General features: G+C 35.7%; 1 pseudogene; it reads right to left on the bottom strand.

Annotated features, from left to right (window-relative positions):
• Window positions 1-3,657: 3,657 nt before the first annotated feature.
• On the bottom strand, window positions 3,658-7,470 carry LOC141547332 (regulation of nuclear pre-mRNA domain-containing protein 1A pseudogene; annotated as a pseudogene).
• Window positions 7,471-16,089: the final 8,619 nt, after the last annotated feature.

Raw genomic sequence — 16,089 nt, 5'->3', positions numbered from 1 at the left:
ACTTTAATGAATGGGTTGAACACTTGGCCACTGTTGAGCCTAGTTCTCATTGTCATACTTATATGCAATATAAAGACTGTAAATGGACAATGGGCCTGCTTGCTTCTCCCATGACTACTTGCCATATGGTGGCCTATGGAGAGGCTTTGCCCTATGCTTTCTATTGAAGGACTATGCTTTTAAATTAGTGGGTGAAAAACCAACACACCCACCTGCCATTGTTATTGAGACAATGTTACTGGACATGACTTTGCTTATGTGCACCTTTATTTGTGAAACTAGAATTGATCTAGAATCATGACAAGTGCAATAGAATTGTGACAAGTGTCATGTGTGTAAGTGCACCAGAATTGTGACAAATTAGAATTGTGAACTAGAATTGTGAGAATTGTGCATAATTGTAACATCCTATTGTGGTGACATCTTATCTCATTGACATCCTGCCTCCTTGGAATTTTCTCTCCTTGGACATGACTCTGTTGAGTAAGTTATTGGTGTTGCTTCCTGCCTCCTTGAGCATGATCTCATTGATCAAGCAACTATAGCTGATGCTGAGTAGCTTGACACGAGATGAGCGGTCCCCACTTTGAAAGAAAGGGGATTTGTAAGGGTCCAAAGAAAGGTCAAGCAAGCACAATTGAGATGTAAGTGGACCAATGGTCTTTATTTCCATAGGTGCTTAAGAGTTGAGTACTTAGGGACTTCCTTTGTGGGTGGGACCTCCACACATGGGTGGGAACCTAGATCTCCCTCTGAAGTCTCGGTCAAGTTCGGGATGTAAACTTTATCGTTGATTGGCTTGTGTCTGTGATGTCATTGAGCCTATTTAAGCTCCGGACAAGAAATGTCCTTCCCTTTTTTTCTCTTTTCCTTTTTTCTTCCTCTCTATCCACCTGGAGACTGGACTGGGAGGTTGCTACTAAGGTATGTGCAGGAGGTCATAGAGTAGATGTGATTTAAACTCTTGGATGCTCAACTACTTTCTATGAGATAGTAGTCGGAGGATTCTGAGGACCTCAAAATAGAGGTGAGATTGATGATATTATATTTGCTAGTTTTTCTCTGATAGGCCTAGGAATAAGGACCAATTAGCATTAGTTGGGGGAGAGTAAAAAATCCTAACATCTCTCATTTAAAAGATGGAACTTTATTCTCTCTTAAATGGAAAAGATCTTTGTGTACAAATGCCACAAGGATATTGGCACAAAGCCCTCAATCACCTTAGATGAGTCCCAGGAAGCATAAGCATAAGACAATAGTTTGGCCAAAATTACTGCTCACATGGCCAGAGCATATCTTGATCACAAACAAAGCAACTGAGAGGAAATAAACAGACTCTGAATACTGAGCTAGCACATCTAACTATAATGTGGTGGAGAGCAATATCATTACATTTTAAAATATTAACAGCTAGGAAAACAAGAAAATAACACTTGTTTAAATGTACTTTAAAAACCCTTTTTAAAAAAGGGGGGCAGGGGGCAGAGGGCAGCTAGGTGGCACAGTGGATAGAGCACCAGGCCTGAATTCAGGAGGACTGGAGTTCAAATCTGGTCTTAGACACTTAACACTTCCTAACTGTGTGACCCTAGGCAAGTCACTTAACCCCAGCCTCAGGGGGAAAAAAAAAAACAAACCCTTTTATTTCCAAATTTATACTTCTCTAAGTGAAATGTAATGTCAATTCAATACATATGACTAAATGAAATAGCATGATAAGGAAAATGACAATAAACATGATCAAAAACATTTGCAGGGATGGCCTTTGATAATGAAGGATTAAATCTGTGATTTTTCAATAATGAAAATTAAGTTAAAAAGCACTTGATTGTCATTTTGACCAATAGATCACATTCAAAAATATGTGTAGTTCTAAAACTCGTTTTTAATTCCTAGAACTAGACCCTCATTAGCAAGTCCTTCCCTGCTTCATTCCACACTCCTATTCCCCACTGCACCATTACACCCCACTCAGCAGCCAATCTATAAGAGAAATTCCAAAACATAGGAAAATGTAGAATTTGAGGGCAAGAATTGGGGGCAAAGCCACTTTGGGATATAGCTATTGTGGCTAAAACTTTTTCAAATGTAACTGATAATGAATACAGAGAGACTATTACAAACATGGGGAATAGAAAATGGAATGAGGGAAGGAGATAACAAACCCAGGTTGTAAGACCTTGAACAATTATTAATTCTGTGTCCCTGAGCCAGCCCCTTCCCTACTACCAAGGGTGGTGTTATCATGACTATTACAAAGCGAAATCTAACCACATTCCTATATTAGAAAAAGGGAAAGTAGAGGACTGCAAAAATGAAGAGAGTCAAAGTTGGGTTAGGTACTATACCAGATCTGTAGCACTGCTTTTTATTCAAAAACTTTGAGGGGACATTAAAAGTGTTCCAAATGACTACACAGAACACTACAACTCATCTACAATGTTCTATCTGTAGTGCTATCTGGATATTGGAACTAAAAATAAATGGAAGTTGGGCAAATAGTTAGGAAAAGTCACAAAATGTGTTTTTATACTCAAATTGATTTTGTAGAGTCTTCACATTAATGAGATCAACTATACTTAAGATAAAGCACAGATTTATCTCCATGGATAGGAGATAAAGATTTATATCATCTGAAATTAGCTCCAGAATCAAGAATAATTGGAGGGACCAACTCTTTGAATTGACAAATTCCTAGAAAGCATTTCCAAGTTTGTTTATTCAAGTAATTATAAGTAGTGGCAAACTCAATGCATATACCCAATTAAGCATGCCATGTTTTTGTTTTTTTTTCTACCTTGAGAGTTGGTGAATTAAGATAAACTAAGTATTGCTTTTAATAGGCAATAAGCAAATTAGACTCTTCTACTGTCCCACTGACCATAAATGGAACATCAATGTGTTCAGGGACACAGTGAGTAAGGTGAAAACTGAAGTCTATCCTGGGATACTTTAACTTGTTTCCTCTTGTAATATTAAATAAGTTTCCAGTAAGTACAAAAAAAAAAAATCTACTCTCTTGTCAACTTAATATTGCCCTAAGAATGTGAATGTCCTCAGTTTGACTCACAAAATGATTTCCATTTTCATGTGTGTTGAGTCAAAAGTATTGAGAGGCACAGACAAGGTAACACTGGAGTTGATAGATCAGGGTAAAGCTTAGTCTTAATCTGCCAATTTATGTCCTCTTTATCATCAAATCCCTATAATATTTGAGTATGATGTTCCAACCTCCTGATTAGTTCTTTTTCAGAAGAAATTACATATCATACAGTGATTAGATATTGAAGTTACATTCACATCTTAATACAGAAACATAAAGAGGAACCTTCAAAATTACATAAAGAAAAATAGAAAGGTTTTAGTTTCTCACAGGGCCCTGGATCAAAAATTATATATAAAAAGATCTTTTTAAAAATAATCATTTCTTTGTGAACATATTAACACATGGATGGCAATTTTTAGATTATCATGTTAACTTGCCAATAAAATAGGAAAAAAACCAACATTTTAAATATTGTTTATTTTTTGTATTTTGTTGGGGATATCTGTGTTGTGTCACTTTCTCAACAATGTACAAAAAGAATACTACAAGACTATCCACTTAACCTCTCTAGCCCTTGCAAACTCCTGAGGTCCTGGAAAAAGCTGTTGTCATCAATCCTCACTGTAGATGTCTCCAGTAAATGGCAGGTGCACATGGCTGCCTGTGACATTGGGCAACTGAGACAGGTTCTGGATTCGAGACCTGAGCTCTTTTTGAATCTGGGATACTCTGGCTAACTTGCTCTTGTATTCTCCCAGCTTATGTTCTTTCTCTGCAAGGGCTTCTTTTTGACATGAAAAAAATCTGATAACATTCGAGTGAGTTGCTTCCTATCATCTATTTCTGCTGCCAATCGACCCTTGTAATCCGCCAATAGCATGCGTGCATCATCTACCACCTTAGAAAGCTGTTCTCCTGATTCTTTTTCTGTTATTTTGTCCAGAAGAGATACATCTTGGACTTCAATAGGCAAAGAAGCTATTCTCTGATGAAAGGCTGCATTTTCTTTTTCTTTTTCTTTTTTTAAATTAATTTTATAATTATAATTTTTTTGACAGCACATATGCATAAGTAATTTTTTTTTTTACAACATTATCCCTTGTATTCATTTTTCCAAATTTTCCCCTTCCTCCCTCTACTCCCTCCCCTAGATGACAGGCAATCCCATACATATTAAATGTGTTACAGTATAACCTAGATACAATATATGTGTGTAAATCCAATTTTCTTGTTGCACGGTTGGATTCTGAAGGTAAAAGTAACCTGGGTAAAAAGACAATAGTGCAAACAATTTACATTCAATTCCCAGTGTTCCTTCTCAGGGTGTGGCTGTTTCTGTCCATCATTGATCAACTGGAAGTAAATTGGATTTTCTTTATGTTGAAGATATGAAAGGCTGCATTTTCAAGTTCTTGTAAGGCTCTACTGAGATCTAGAGTCTGTGGGGGTTCACTTGGTGATCCTAGTACTGAACAATTTCCATCCTCATCCACTTTTATCTGCTCATATGATCGTTTTCTAGACTTCTTAACGCCGTAGAGAGCTTGCCTAAGTTATTCTAATACATCATTTTCATAAACAGACCTTTCTTCCCAAATAGACAGCACTCTTCCAAGATGCTTTGCGTGGCTCCGGCTCCCACACGGTCACCATGGGCCCCTAGCGCTTGAGGTGATGGATCAGCCACACCAACAACGTCTACACGCTCTGCTGCGAGTTCCGATAACTTCTCCGGGAAGGGGGACAAACCCCCAGCCACTCGCCCCCCTCGCCCGGCGTCCGTTGGGAGGAGGGGTTGGCCAGGTCCCAGCGCACCGCCCTAGCAGACCCAACCCCACCTAATTATAAAACTTAATGGAACTATAGTTTTCTGCTAAATTAGAATACTCTCATTACCAGAAGCCTCGTTCAAATTTAATTTTCTGTGTTATGAGAAACATAATCCTCAGAAAAACACAGAATTTGAGAAATGTTGCAGTGTACACACAATATCTTCCCTTTAAAAAAAAAAAAAGAATCATTTATTATCGTGTACAGCAAAATATAGAAGGTAGATTAATAAAATTATACATTAATAATACAAATCTTATACTGGTTTCAGTTTTATTACTTATGAGAAAAAAAATTGAAGCAAACCCCACTTTCAAATTTCACATCAGGAGTTTGGGATTCCTGGTCTGTGTTTTATCTGTGTAGAAACAATTTATACCATTCTTCCCCTAATCTAGTTTGGGACACGGGGGATTGCTTATTTATTCCCTCCAACATCCTTTTTCAATCATTCTATAGGATTGCTGGAGCGACATTTCACTAGACATTTAGAAGCATGGTAGGAAAAGTGAAAAAATGAGGCTAAATATAGCAGAAATCTTGTAAAAGACAAAAGTCCAGGAATAAAGTTTTTCTGATCCACAATTCCAGATATTGGCATTGCCACCTTAGAGAAAGTAGCTAAAAATCTCTCCCTAAGACTGAGAAGTTGGCCCAGTCCATGAGACCATCACCTTTCTTCAAATTGAGGTAGATTCTTTATCCCAGATGGCCATGCAGAAGCATATGGTCTTGGATCATATAACTACTTTGCAGGGAGAGATCAGGATGTTAACCATCTTGTTGTTCCCAAATTAACCAGGTGAAACCAATCAGATGAACAAGTCTCCACAAAACCCAACAAATAATAGCAAACACCCAATTACAGATGCCCCATGGAGAGATCCTTCTTCCAGGTGTTCTTAACTATTTTCCTGCTTAACAGGAGGATGCATATGGATACCAAAATCACATAGGCTCTTGTAATTCTATGCCTTATAGTTATCTCTTAAATTTGCTTTAGATGTTGAAGCACTTATTGTGATAATAATCTGATGATGATTCACAATATCAATCCTGAACATACAATGAACCTTATGCAAATCGATAAATTTGGATAAATGATCCATGGGAACCAGGTTTTTCAATGATCAGGGAGGAAATTGAAGAAACCAAACCAACTCCTTCTTGTGAACGTATCCATTTTGTGACTAAAAAGTTCTGCAATGAGATGACTGAGACCAGTTCCAATGATCTTATGATGAAGAGAGCCAGCTACTCCCAGAAAAAGGACTATGGGAACTGAATGTGGATCACAACATAGCATGTTCACTCTTTTTGTTGTTTGTTTGCATTTTGTTTTCTTTTTTTTTTTTCCTCTTTGATTTGATTTTTCTTGTGCAGCATGATAATTGTAGAAATATGTGTAGAAGAATTACACATGTTTAACATATATTGGATTATTTGCCATCTAGGGAAAGGGTGAAAATTTGGAACAAAAGGTTTTGCAAGGGTCAATGTTGAAAAATTATCCATGCAAATGTTTTGAAAATAAAAAGAATTAAAAAAGAAAAAAAGTTCTGCATCCCTGTAAAAGCTTTGTTCATATGATTCCAGAGAAGTTGGAAGGTACTAACCACAAAATTATCTTGAAAACAATGGTACAATTTGTAATAGATACTTTCTAATTTTGTCATACTTTGACCAGTCAAAAATAAGAAACAGCCTTGTGGCTCAGAATTATGTAACTTTATTTTTTCTGCATTACTGATTATTAGAAAGATTTTTTTAAATCAATTATTTGGTATCCTAGTGCTTAGTGAGGGGCATCTGATACAATTTATTGTGCAACTGCTTGCCTGTTTAATAAATCAATTTGATCAAATTGTGTTTCCTTACCCTTTATTTAGTTCACTGGCAACAAATGAAAATATATTCCTAACAATGATAAGATAGCAAAGTTTTTCAGAAGTAGAGCCTGGTAGATGCCCTACTGAGAATCTTTGCTTTTCTATGGAAAATGGAAAAGAGAGAACTGTATTAAAGAGATTGCTAATATCCTAGTAGTGTCTTTTTTTTTTTTTTTTTTTTTTTTTTTTTTTTTAATGCTGTAGTTTCACAAAGTCTTTCTTACACAGTCTTTCCCCCATACTTCCTGAAAGATTTGTGGCATTTCTAGTGTTAGAAACCAATAACTAGAATCCATTCCTAGTCAAATATAGTCAGCAATGGGGGATAATCTGCTCATTTTTTGGAAGCATCATTAAGCAAACTAAACAGATTTTATTACCTAGAAATTAGCATAGAACTATACTAAGAAACAGCAAAATATCATATCTTAGACCTTGAAGGCATTGCTTACTCATCTACTTCTTGGGAGATTGGTGGGGAATCAGTTTCTGTATTATGAGAAACAAAATCTCCAGCAATTCATCAGCCAATCTTTGCCATCATTCATTGGTGTCTGAAGTTGACCCCCAAAACAGACCACTCAAAAGACCACAAAAATTTATCCTCAATTCACACCAAAATAGGTAAGATTTCTAGCTAAGGTTTATCATTTCTGAGGGTACTGGGAGCTTACAGGCTCACTGCCTGAAATTTTCTGGTGACATACCTACCTTTCTTTTAGGTGTCCTTCCCTATCAGTTTCATTCTCAAACTGAGAACTTAACTTATATTAACTTAACTTATATTAAAACTATCCCATTACCTCTATGTTTTCTTGGCCAGGAATAAGTTTCTTTTCTTTTTCACTCTTCATTTTCTTTTAAAGGACTTTTGGTAACTCACCCAATCAAGTTTGCAGCTTGAAAGGTGTTAACTAAGAAAGACCCCTTGAGTTCACACCCCAGGTTTTAGGTATTTGAAGTGACTTGAGGCCTTAATCATTGCAAGTATCAGCTTTTAATATTTTGATTAAAGTATTTTTTTTGGTTAAAATATTTAGTTTGGTATTCACATTTTTATTTATGAAATGTTTTTGGCATGTCAATGAATGCTTAAAGGAAAGAATGTGTACCTAGGATATACTATAACATATTTAATATGTATGGGGATGCCTGCCATCTAGGGGAGGGGGTGGAGGGAAGGAGGGGAAAAATTTGGAACAGAAGGGAGTACAAGGGATAATGTTGTAAAAAAAAATTTACCTATGAATATGTACTGTCAAAGAAAATGTTATAATTATAAAAATTAATTAAAAAATAAAAAAAAACCAGAAAGAATGTGTACATGAAGAAAAGGATGAATGGATGTAGGAATAAAAAAGCCATTCTGAAACCTATAGTTTGATGGAAACTAGAAAAAACAAACCTTTATATATTGAAAGATGAACCAGAGTTAAGATTCTTTTAATTTTAATTAAATAACATAACCACTAAACAAAAAAAAGAGGGTCAGAGAGATTAGAAGAGATGAAAATGAAGTTGAAAGATGAAATTAAACCATGAAAATGGTTGAGGAAGATGAAATTAATATTTTGAATGACCTGACTGGAGTCAAGGTGGGAATTCAACTCCCTCATCAGACTTCAGGGTTAGCACCTTCTTAAAGAGGCTTATAAATACCAACATAATTTTCCACTCCACATCTTCCTCAGACAGAAAAGAGCACAGTTCTTGGATCTTTCCTGTCAGCAGTGCCACTTCTTTCTAAAAAAGAGATTCAACCCTTTTCTTTCCAGGAGGTGAGTTGTATTTGGTTTGGTTATTAATCTTGTGGGGTTCTTGGTCAAAGACTAAGTTGCATTCTTATACCTATTTTCTGAAAGAATTCTTTCTATCAGTGCTGTTTCGGGGATAGCAAAGCAATGTCTTCAGCAGGGCAAGTCTATAGATAATTCCAAAAAAGCTGATTATACAATTTCTGGGTCTTGGTTTGGGGAGATTGGGGATAACTAAGGTACATCAAACTTTTTTAGAACCAGGTATGAGTAAATATTACATAATCAGTTCCAAAGGAGGTCTTACAAAATAGAAAAGTGGGATTCCCTTTTCTGAGAGGATAGGGAGTTAGTAAGAAAAATGGGACCTAAAATAAGAGATGGCAATGTCTCATCCATTTGAAAGCAAGTTTAGGTATCAGGGTGACAGGAGGAGAAGCAGAGGCATTTAAAGTTAGCTGGCAATTTGTATTTTGGGGAGGGCAATAAGAGGGAACCTCATTCTCAGAAAGCATGAAGGGTTTGTGGGAATGAAGAGGAAGAGACTGCTAAATAATTTCTTAGGGCAGCTAGGTGGCGCCGTGGATAGAGCACCAGCCCTGAATTCAGGAGGACTGGAGTTCAAATCTGGTCTCAGACTTAACACTTCCTAGCTGTGTGACCCTGGGCAAGTCACTTAACCCTAGCCTCAGGGGGAAAAAAAATAATAATTTCTCAAGGATTTGATCAAATGGTTTCCTATTTATCTTTCAGAATCTTTCACAAGATTCCAAACTTGAATTCAAAAATCTCCCCACAAAGATTATATAGTCAAGATTGGGAAGAATACTTTTTTAAACTCTCTTTCACTCTTACCCAAGAAGTCTTTCATTTGAAGGATTTTGAGTTTGAAAATTGTGGGTATCAGAAAGTCCTGTCTCCAAAAGTTTACATAGGTGTGAAGATTCCTTTTTCTTTATTGAAAAGGGAGAGATCAAAAGAAAAAAATCTCAAACTCCTTAAATGAAAAAACAATCAAAACTCTGATGGAGTGGGGCATACTGCTACGAACTGACTTTAAAGTTAGATATTGCATCTTCCTCTATATTCTTAGAGAAAATGAATTCCAAGTTTGGAATGTGGTCATCTTCAATGAGATTGCTAAGCTTTTGATACCATATCACACTCAATTATCATGCACATTTTATTTGCATTTCTTCCTTTCTGTTCATTTCTTTTCACGAAATGTTTTTTTACTCTTTTGTTTTGATCATGATTTCTGGAGAAGGAAACAAAATGCATTATGAAGTATAAACAATTTTGAATATAGTTCATTCAAACCATTTTCTTTTTTTCATTCACATCTAATTATTTTCAACATTAGAGACAAAGAAAAGTCGTGGAGAAGTAGGATAGTGGCAAAGATACTGGTGAAAGAAAGAAAATCTGCGAAACAAGTTCAGCTAATCTGACAACCAAAAAATTGGAAAGAAACTGGGGGAGCACTTCCAACTAATAACCAGCTCCCAATTTTATTAGACATTATAGATTCTGACTTAATGGAATATCTTGAAGAAAACAAATATCTTGAAGAGAATTAGAATCAGGTGGCAAGTAAGCATGGTTCATTTTACATTGGTTGAAGTGATCTTCTTTTCTGTTAGGAAAAAGAAGAGATTTCTTCTGCATTGCTCTATGCTAAAAGAACAATATTCACTACAGTTCATGTTCTTTTGAAAGTTAGTCATGTATAGGTATAGGAAGTATAGAGTATAGGAAAAGGAATAATCTTTTTTTTTTTTTTAAATATGCTTGCCCAAGAGATAGAAGTACGATATGATTCTAAAATTGTCATCATTCTGTCTTGCCTTCTGAAGCAAAAGCAATTCAGCAAAGAAGATTTCTACATGATTGTGCCCATAGAAAAGATAATCCAAATAAAAATGAGTGACTTCTCAAAGTGAACATTTTAAATAATACATGGAAGTGTACTGACACACCCATGTGTGTGTGTGTGTGTGTGTGTGTGTGTGTATGTTTTTATGTATTTTATCATGAGCTTCTAAATTAATAGTCACTCATTCCAATATCCTGAGTCCAATGCTTTGAGAAAGGATGATATATGATAATCAGACCTTAGCATATGGCTTCTTATCTGTCTAAGCTTCTTATTTTCCTCATCACCACCCTGAAGATTTATTCTTTTTCCAAAACCTTTTGTTCTGAATTCTGCATTAGAAAGTATGAACATTTAACATTTGTGATTTCCATCATTACAGCTCTGAGTTCTTTTGTAGGATGGTCTGTTCTAAAACAGAAGATGGCACTGTCTATTTTCTTCCTTCCAAAAAATTCAATGTTCCTATCACCATCCTCACCAACTGCTATAAATGGTGAACAGAAAATTAATGGAAAAATCAATACATGCTTCCCAGACGTACTTAACTCCGAAAAAGAGAAGACAAAAAACTTTGAAGGCCATGGGCAAAACTTGGCTGAAAAACCATGTAGATCAGGAACACTCCAGCCAACTCTACCAATTAAGGCTCCCTGTATTTCTGGCACTCCCCAGTCATCCTGGCATGTTGTCCTTCTCTTCTTTTCTGCTTGAGTATTTTTTCTTCCCTTGAAATTTCTTCAGTTATTTTGAAATGTATTCTTTTTTCTCTTACATTTTCTCATATTTCTTCAAGGTCTGTCTCTTTTTGTTTTTTGTTTGTTTGGCTCTGTGATCTGATAACATTTGTAGAGCTGAGCATTCAGGTTGGAAACTATGAGTTAATTGAATTAAATGAGTTAATTGGATTAACAGTCCTAATATTTAACTCTCCTCCCCTTTAGAACCATCTTGTCTCCTGCTCTCAAAGGACCCTCTCCAATTCTCAATGTATTTTGTTAATAAAGTTCGTGAAGATCAGACAAGAGAAACAGAATCAGAATCAGAATCGAAAAGGAGACATAAGGAACCAAAGAGCAAGGTAAATTAGGACTCTCATCTTCCATTGCAATTTGGGACCACACTGTTTAACAAATACTTAACTTAATCAGACCAATCATGTGCATAGTAAAGTCTTGTTTTAAACTACACACGGGTATTCAGAAGCAGAAAAGCAAAAATCATAAGCCATGCATGAATCTGCATCAAACCAGAGCACAAGGAACATAAAATCTTAGGTTCAATGACAGATGCTTATGTTTATTATGTGTATGTTCTTGTGGCAGGAACTTCAGGTTTATTGGAATGGGAAAGACTTTTAAGGGGGGGGGGGAATGGACCCAAATATGGTATTTGTTTTGAGATAAATTTTCAAGTGATTTTCTAAAGATCTTCATTGAAGATAGACTAATATTCACAGATCTGTCATAATGAGTTGGGGCTATTTGGGAGATGTCCTCTTTGCATGTTTTTTGAGGCAATTGGTGTTAAGCAAATTTTGCAGGATCACACAAATAGTCTCTAGGATCAGATTTTAACTCAGGTCCTCCTGACTTGAGCCAGTGGTCTATTTCCTGTACTATCTAGCCACCCCCTGCCATTATAGTTTGAGGATTTTTCAGGGCCAGGTACCGGAATTTTAGGAAGAAAGAAAACTATTTGAATTAACATGCAAAAATTTAATAATAGAGTTTAAAGAATGACTTTTACCTCTCCTCTTTTTAAAAATCCTTCATTTTTCATGTTTCAAAATGGTGATTGCCTTCAACATTCCAAAAGTTTGACTAGCAGATGCATAGTTTTCCATGACTTTGTATAAAAATGAGAGATAACTGAAGACAAGAAATAGTAAACCCCTGAAATAAAAGAATAATTATTGGCATCATGGGGTGGAAAAACAGAGTAATGAATAGTGATGTAACCATTGGATATTGCATGTCTCTCATATATTGCAGAAACGTCCAAGGAATCATGAATCTCAAGATATGGATGTGAAAATCTCCAAAAAAATAGGTGAGACTTTTTACTATGTTCCAAAATAACCATTCACATTTCACTTGCATTTCTTCCTCTCCATACCTCTCCTTTTTTCACTAAATATTTTTCTTCTCTCTTTGTTTCTTTCCTGTGGAGGAGAAAATACAAAATGGTATTAGGTAAGATTTATAATTCCAAATGTATTTAATTCTAACCATTTCTCTTTTTTGTTCACACCCAGTTTTTCCAAATACTCAAGACAAAAACATCTCAGAAAATGAGAGTGGCAAAGTTACAGGTAGAATGAGCAAAAGTATACAACAGAATTACAGCCAATTAGAATACCAAGAAAATCAGAAAGCATTTAACATTAACCATCAGTCCCCAAATACATCTGAAAGTTATGAAACCCTGATCCCGGACGCACTCCTTGATCTTGAAGCTTCTCCATTGAAAAGAATCTTCCAGAATCTAGGCAGAAGTGACAAATTTGATGCCCTGATGAGGGGAGAATTTGTACTAAATATCAATGAGTCCGGTAAGTAAGGAGTATGTAGTACATAGTAATATATAAAGCACTGTTTATTTATTTCCAGAAAAGACATGTTGTTTTCACATACATGAGAGCTAGAATAGAATACTTTAATTCCAGGCAATTAACTATAATATTCCCAGAATCTATGATTTCACTGGTGTGGATTACTCCTCCTCACTAAATTTCAGAACCCTTATAATTCAGTATATTGATTAGAGAGTAGATGTACCGGGAAAATCATGGCATTATGTCAAACCTGGTAGTTAGTTTTCCATACTCCTCCTTGGAAACCTTTTCAGCTAGAAGTATGTGGGGAAATTGGAATGCTACCAACATAGCTCTCAAGAAATTAGGATGACCTCTGTGTCACAAAATGACAATGCAGTAGGAGATTGATGGTAGTTCCTGGTGGCCAGGCATCCATTGTGTCAGTGGAGACGTCACCTGTGGCTCCTCCTTTAAGCAGTGTTGGATATTCCATGGGTCACAGAAAGTAGGGCTTCAGTGTTTTCTGTCTCTTATAATACATATGGCCAGCCTAACTGAGCTTGATCCTTATTGGGTGACACAATATTCCAACTCAGTAATCTAAAAAAGTTAGTTCTAATTTTGCTTAGCTCATTATTCTGAATTTGTCCTTTTCTTGGTTTCCCCGCAGATTTCTTACCTGACTCTCCTGATCTGAACAGACCAACAAATAAGAATAAAGAACAAAAGAAAGAAAATACAGAGGCATCTGGTGATCAAAAAGGAATGAAAGTACGAAACAAGTTCTCAGAGAATCAGTTAAAAATTGTCAAGGAGCCCTTTCATAGAAAAGAATATAACTCACCTAATGAAGTCAAGGTTCTTTCTAAGACATTGAACTTGATTCCACAGCAGGTATGTCTCATCTCTTGAGTAGAAATGCACAGGGTGAAATCCGCATTCCTCTCTTATTAGTCTTGGTGCTTCTTGGATAGTTGATGACATTTCTGGTGTTGCCTTTCTAACATTCATGTTGTTTTCCCCTCAAAACATCTTAAAATTTGGGGTCAAAAGAAGGTTGCCAAATTTAAGCTCTTAGCAATTGTGACAATAGATTCAGACCTTGGTTTAGATAGCAGAAAGAGTCCTGGGTTAGGCTATAGAATGCTTAAACTGAAATACTTTTTACTTACTGTTGAAGAATTCTTTACTTAATGTTGAAGAATTCTTGAAAACTGTTGCTCCTCTTGAACCTAAGTTTTTTCTTTAAGATTTATCATTGTTAGATTATATTTTAAAATTTTCTAGTCTTTGAAGTTTTAGCACCACTCAGGGTGTCTACATTTTTAAAAGATGATTATATTTCCTTCACACTAGGACTCTTTATTATAAACATTGACTATTTCCAGAATAAATGCAAATGTTTTCTAGAAGACAATTGAAGTATTTATAATTGAATTGCTTAACAAGCATTATTATATCATAAGCTTTTTAATTTTCTGCGGATCCAACACTGATTTTGAAATCAAAGATCTAAATGGAATAAATGTGTAGACTCATTTAAAAAACAGCATCATATATGCAAATCAATTCTTAAAATTTAATCCAATAAGTACTTAACATTGCCAAATATAGAGTCAGCATGGTATAACATATAGAGAGCTGGTCAATCATTAAGTCCTCTCTGGCCAATATTATCTTTATTTGAACTTGGACAACACATAGTACATCTCACTAACTCAGTCACCTAAGGTACTTAGATATTAATTAATATCTGCATTAATATTTGATGTTTTGTCTTTGGAAGATATCTTTATATGGGTCTGGTTACTACTCAAAATACTCTGCAACATGCTGCAGCTAATGATGAAAATTAACAAACAGTCCTTGGCCTCAGGAGCCATGATTCTATTGAGAAAATCACACATGTATGTACATATACACACAGACAAACATAAGCCTCCATGAGCTATATCATGAATACAAATAGACATACAGATATATAAATGAAGAGTAAACAGCAGGGAATTTTAATCTGCATTGGACTAGCTTTATCTTTGAAAAAATTAGTTTTTAGTTCCTAGTAGATTTGACTTTCTGAGTGCTCAGGAGTATAGAGAATTAAGACTTAATCTTCTTTGTCGTGGTGCAAAGTGAGAGTTGGAAACTAATCTGTGAATCACAATAGATAAAAAATAATTTAAAATCTGTCTGTGACACCAAAGTCAGGGACTTGAATAACCTTAGGCCCTTTTATCCCCACAGGCAACTGATGAAATTCCAACCACCAGCATGAACAACTTCTCTCCACAGAAAGGAATCTTACGGGGGTTAGGACTCCATAAGGAGAGAAATGTAATTCTTAATCCTGAGAATCCTGAGAAAATGGGTAAGAACGGGATAAATAATACACAAAAATATTCCAAGGATTTTTTTCTAGATAAGAATGGGATTTCTTACACTTATGAATCAGAGAATTTAAAAAATAGACATTTTAACACTTACTAGCTGTGGAATTCACTAGCTGGACTCACTAGCTGAATCCACATTTGAACTCAGATCCTTCTGAATCTGGGGTCAGAGTACTTTTCTTCACTAATATGGCTTACTCCCTCACCATCCCCAGAATATGATCCCTCTACAGAAGGACATGGTATTTATGAATGACTATACCTGATAAATCATCTCCTTCTGGACAATCTGATGATCAATCTCCCCAAATGGATAAGGCTGAGCTTCAGACATTATATATAGCCCCAAATACAAACCTTTCTTCCTAGAAGGATCTGCTATAACTTATGTACTATAAACATAATCAATAAGAAATCAAGGTTTGCCTTTAGGCCACAAAATGGCAATGGAGTAGAAAATGAGTGAAGGTTGCTTAATCAGATATCATGTTAGAGGAGACTGTGGGCCTGACAGGTCTGATTATATTTTTGTGGGATGGACCTTGGGGCACAGCTAGAATTTGCTCAGGTCTCATGTGACTACTTTAAGTTTCTGTGTTTTCTTTCTCTTACAAAACATGCAGTCTTTCTGATCCACCATGGCCATCATGGGATGACATCATCTTCATTTTTAGTAATTTTAGGAAGCTTGGTCTAATTTCCTTTAGCTCGTTAAAAAAAACAACCTCTTTTTTGTTATTTCTGTTGTTCCTCAGATTTCTTGCT

This window comes from Sminthopsis crassicaudata, chromosome 6 (assembly GCF_048593235.1).
Source record: "Sminthopsis crassicaudata isolate SCR6 chromosome 6, ASM4859323v1, whole genome shotgun sequence".
NCBI lineage: Eukaryota > Metazoa > Chordata > Mammalia > Dasyuromorphia > Dasyuridae > Sminthopsis > Sminthopsis crassicaudata.
The sequence above is the reverse complement of the archived record's forward strand: the minus strand, read 5'-3'. Positions and strand labels throughout refer to the sequence as shown.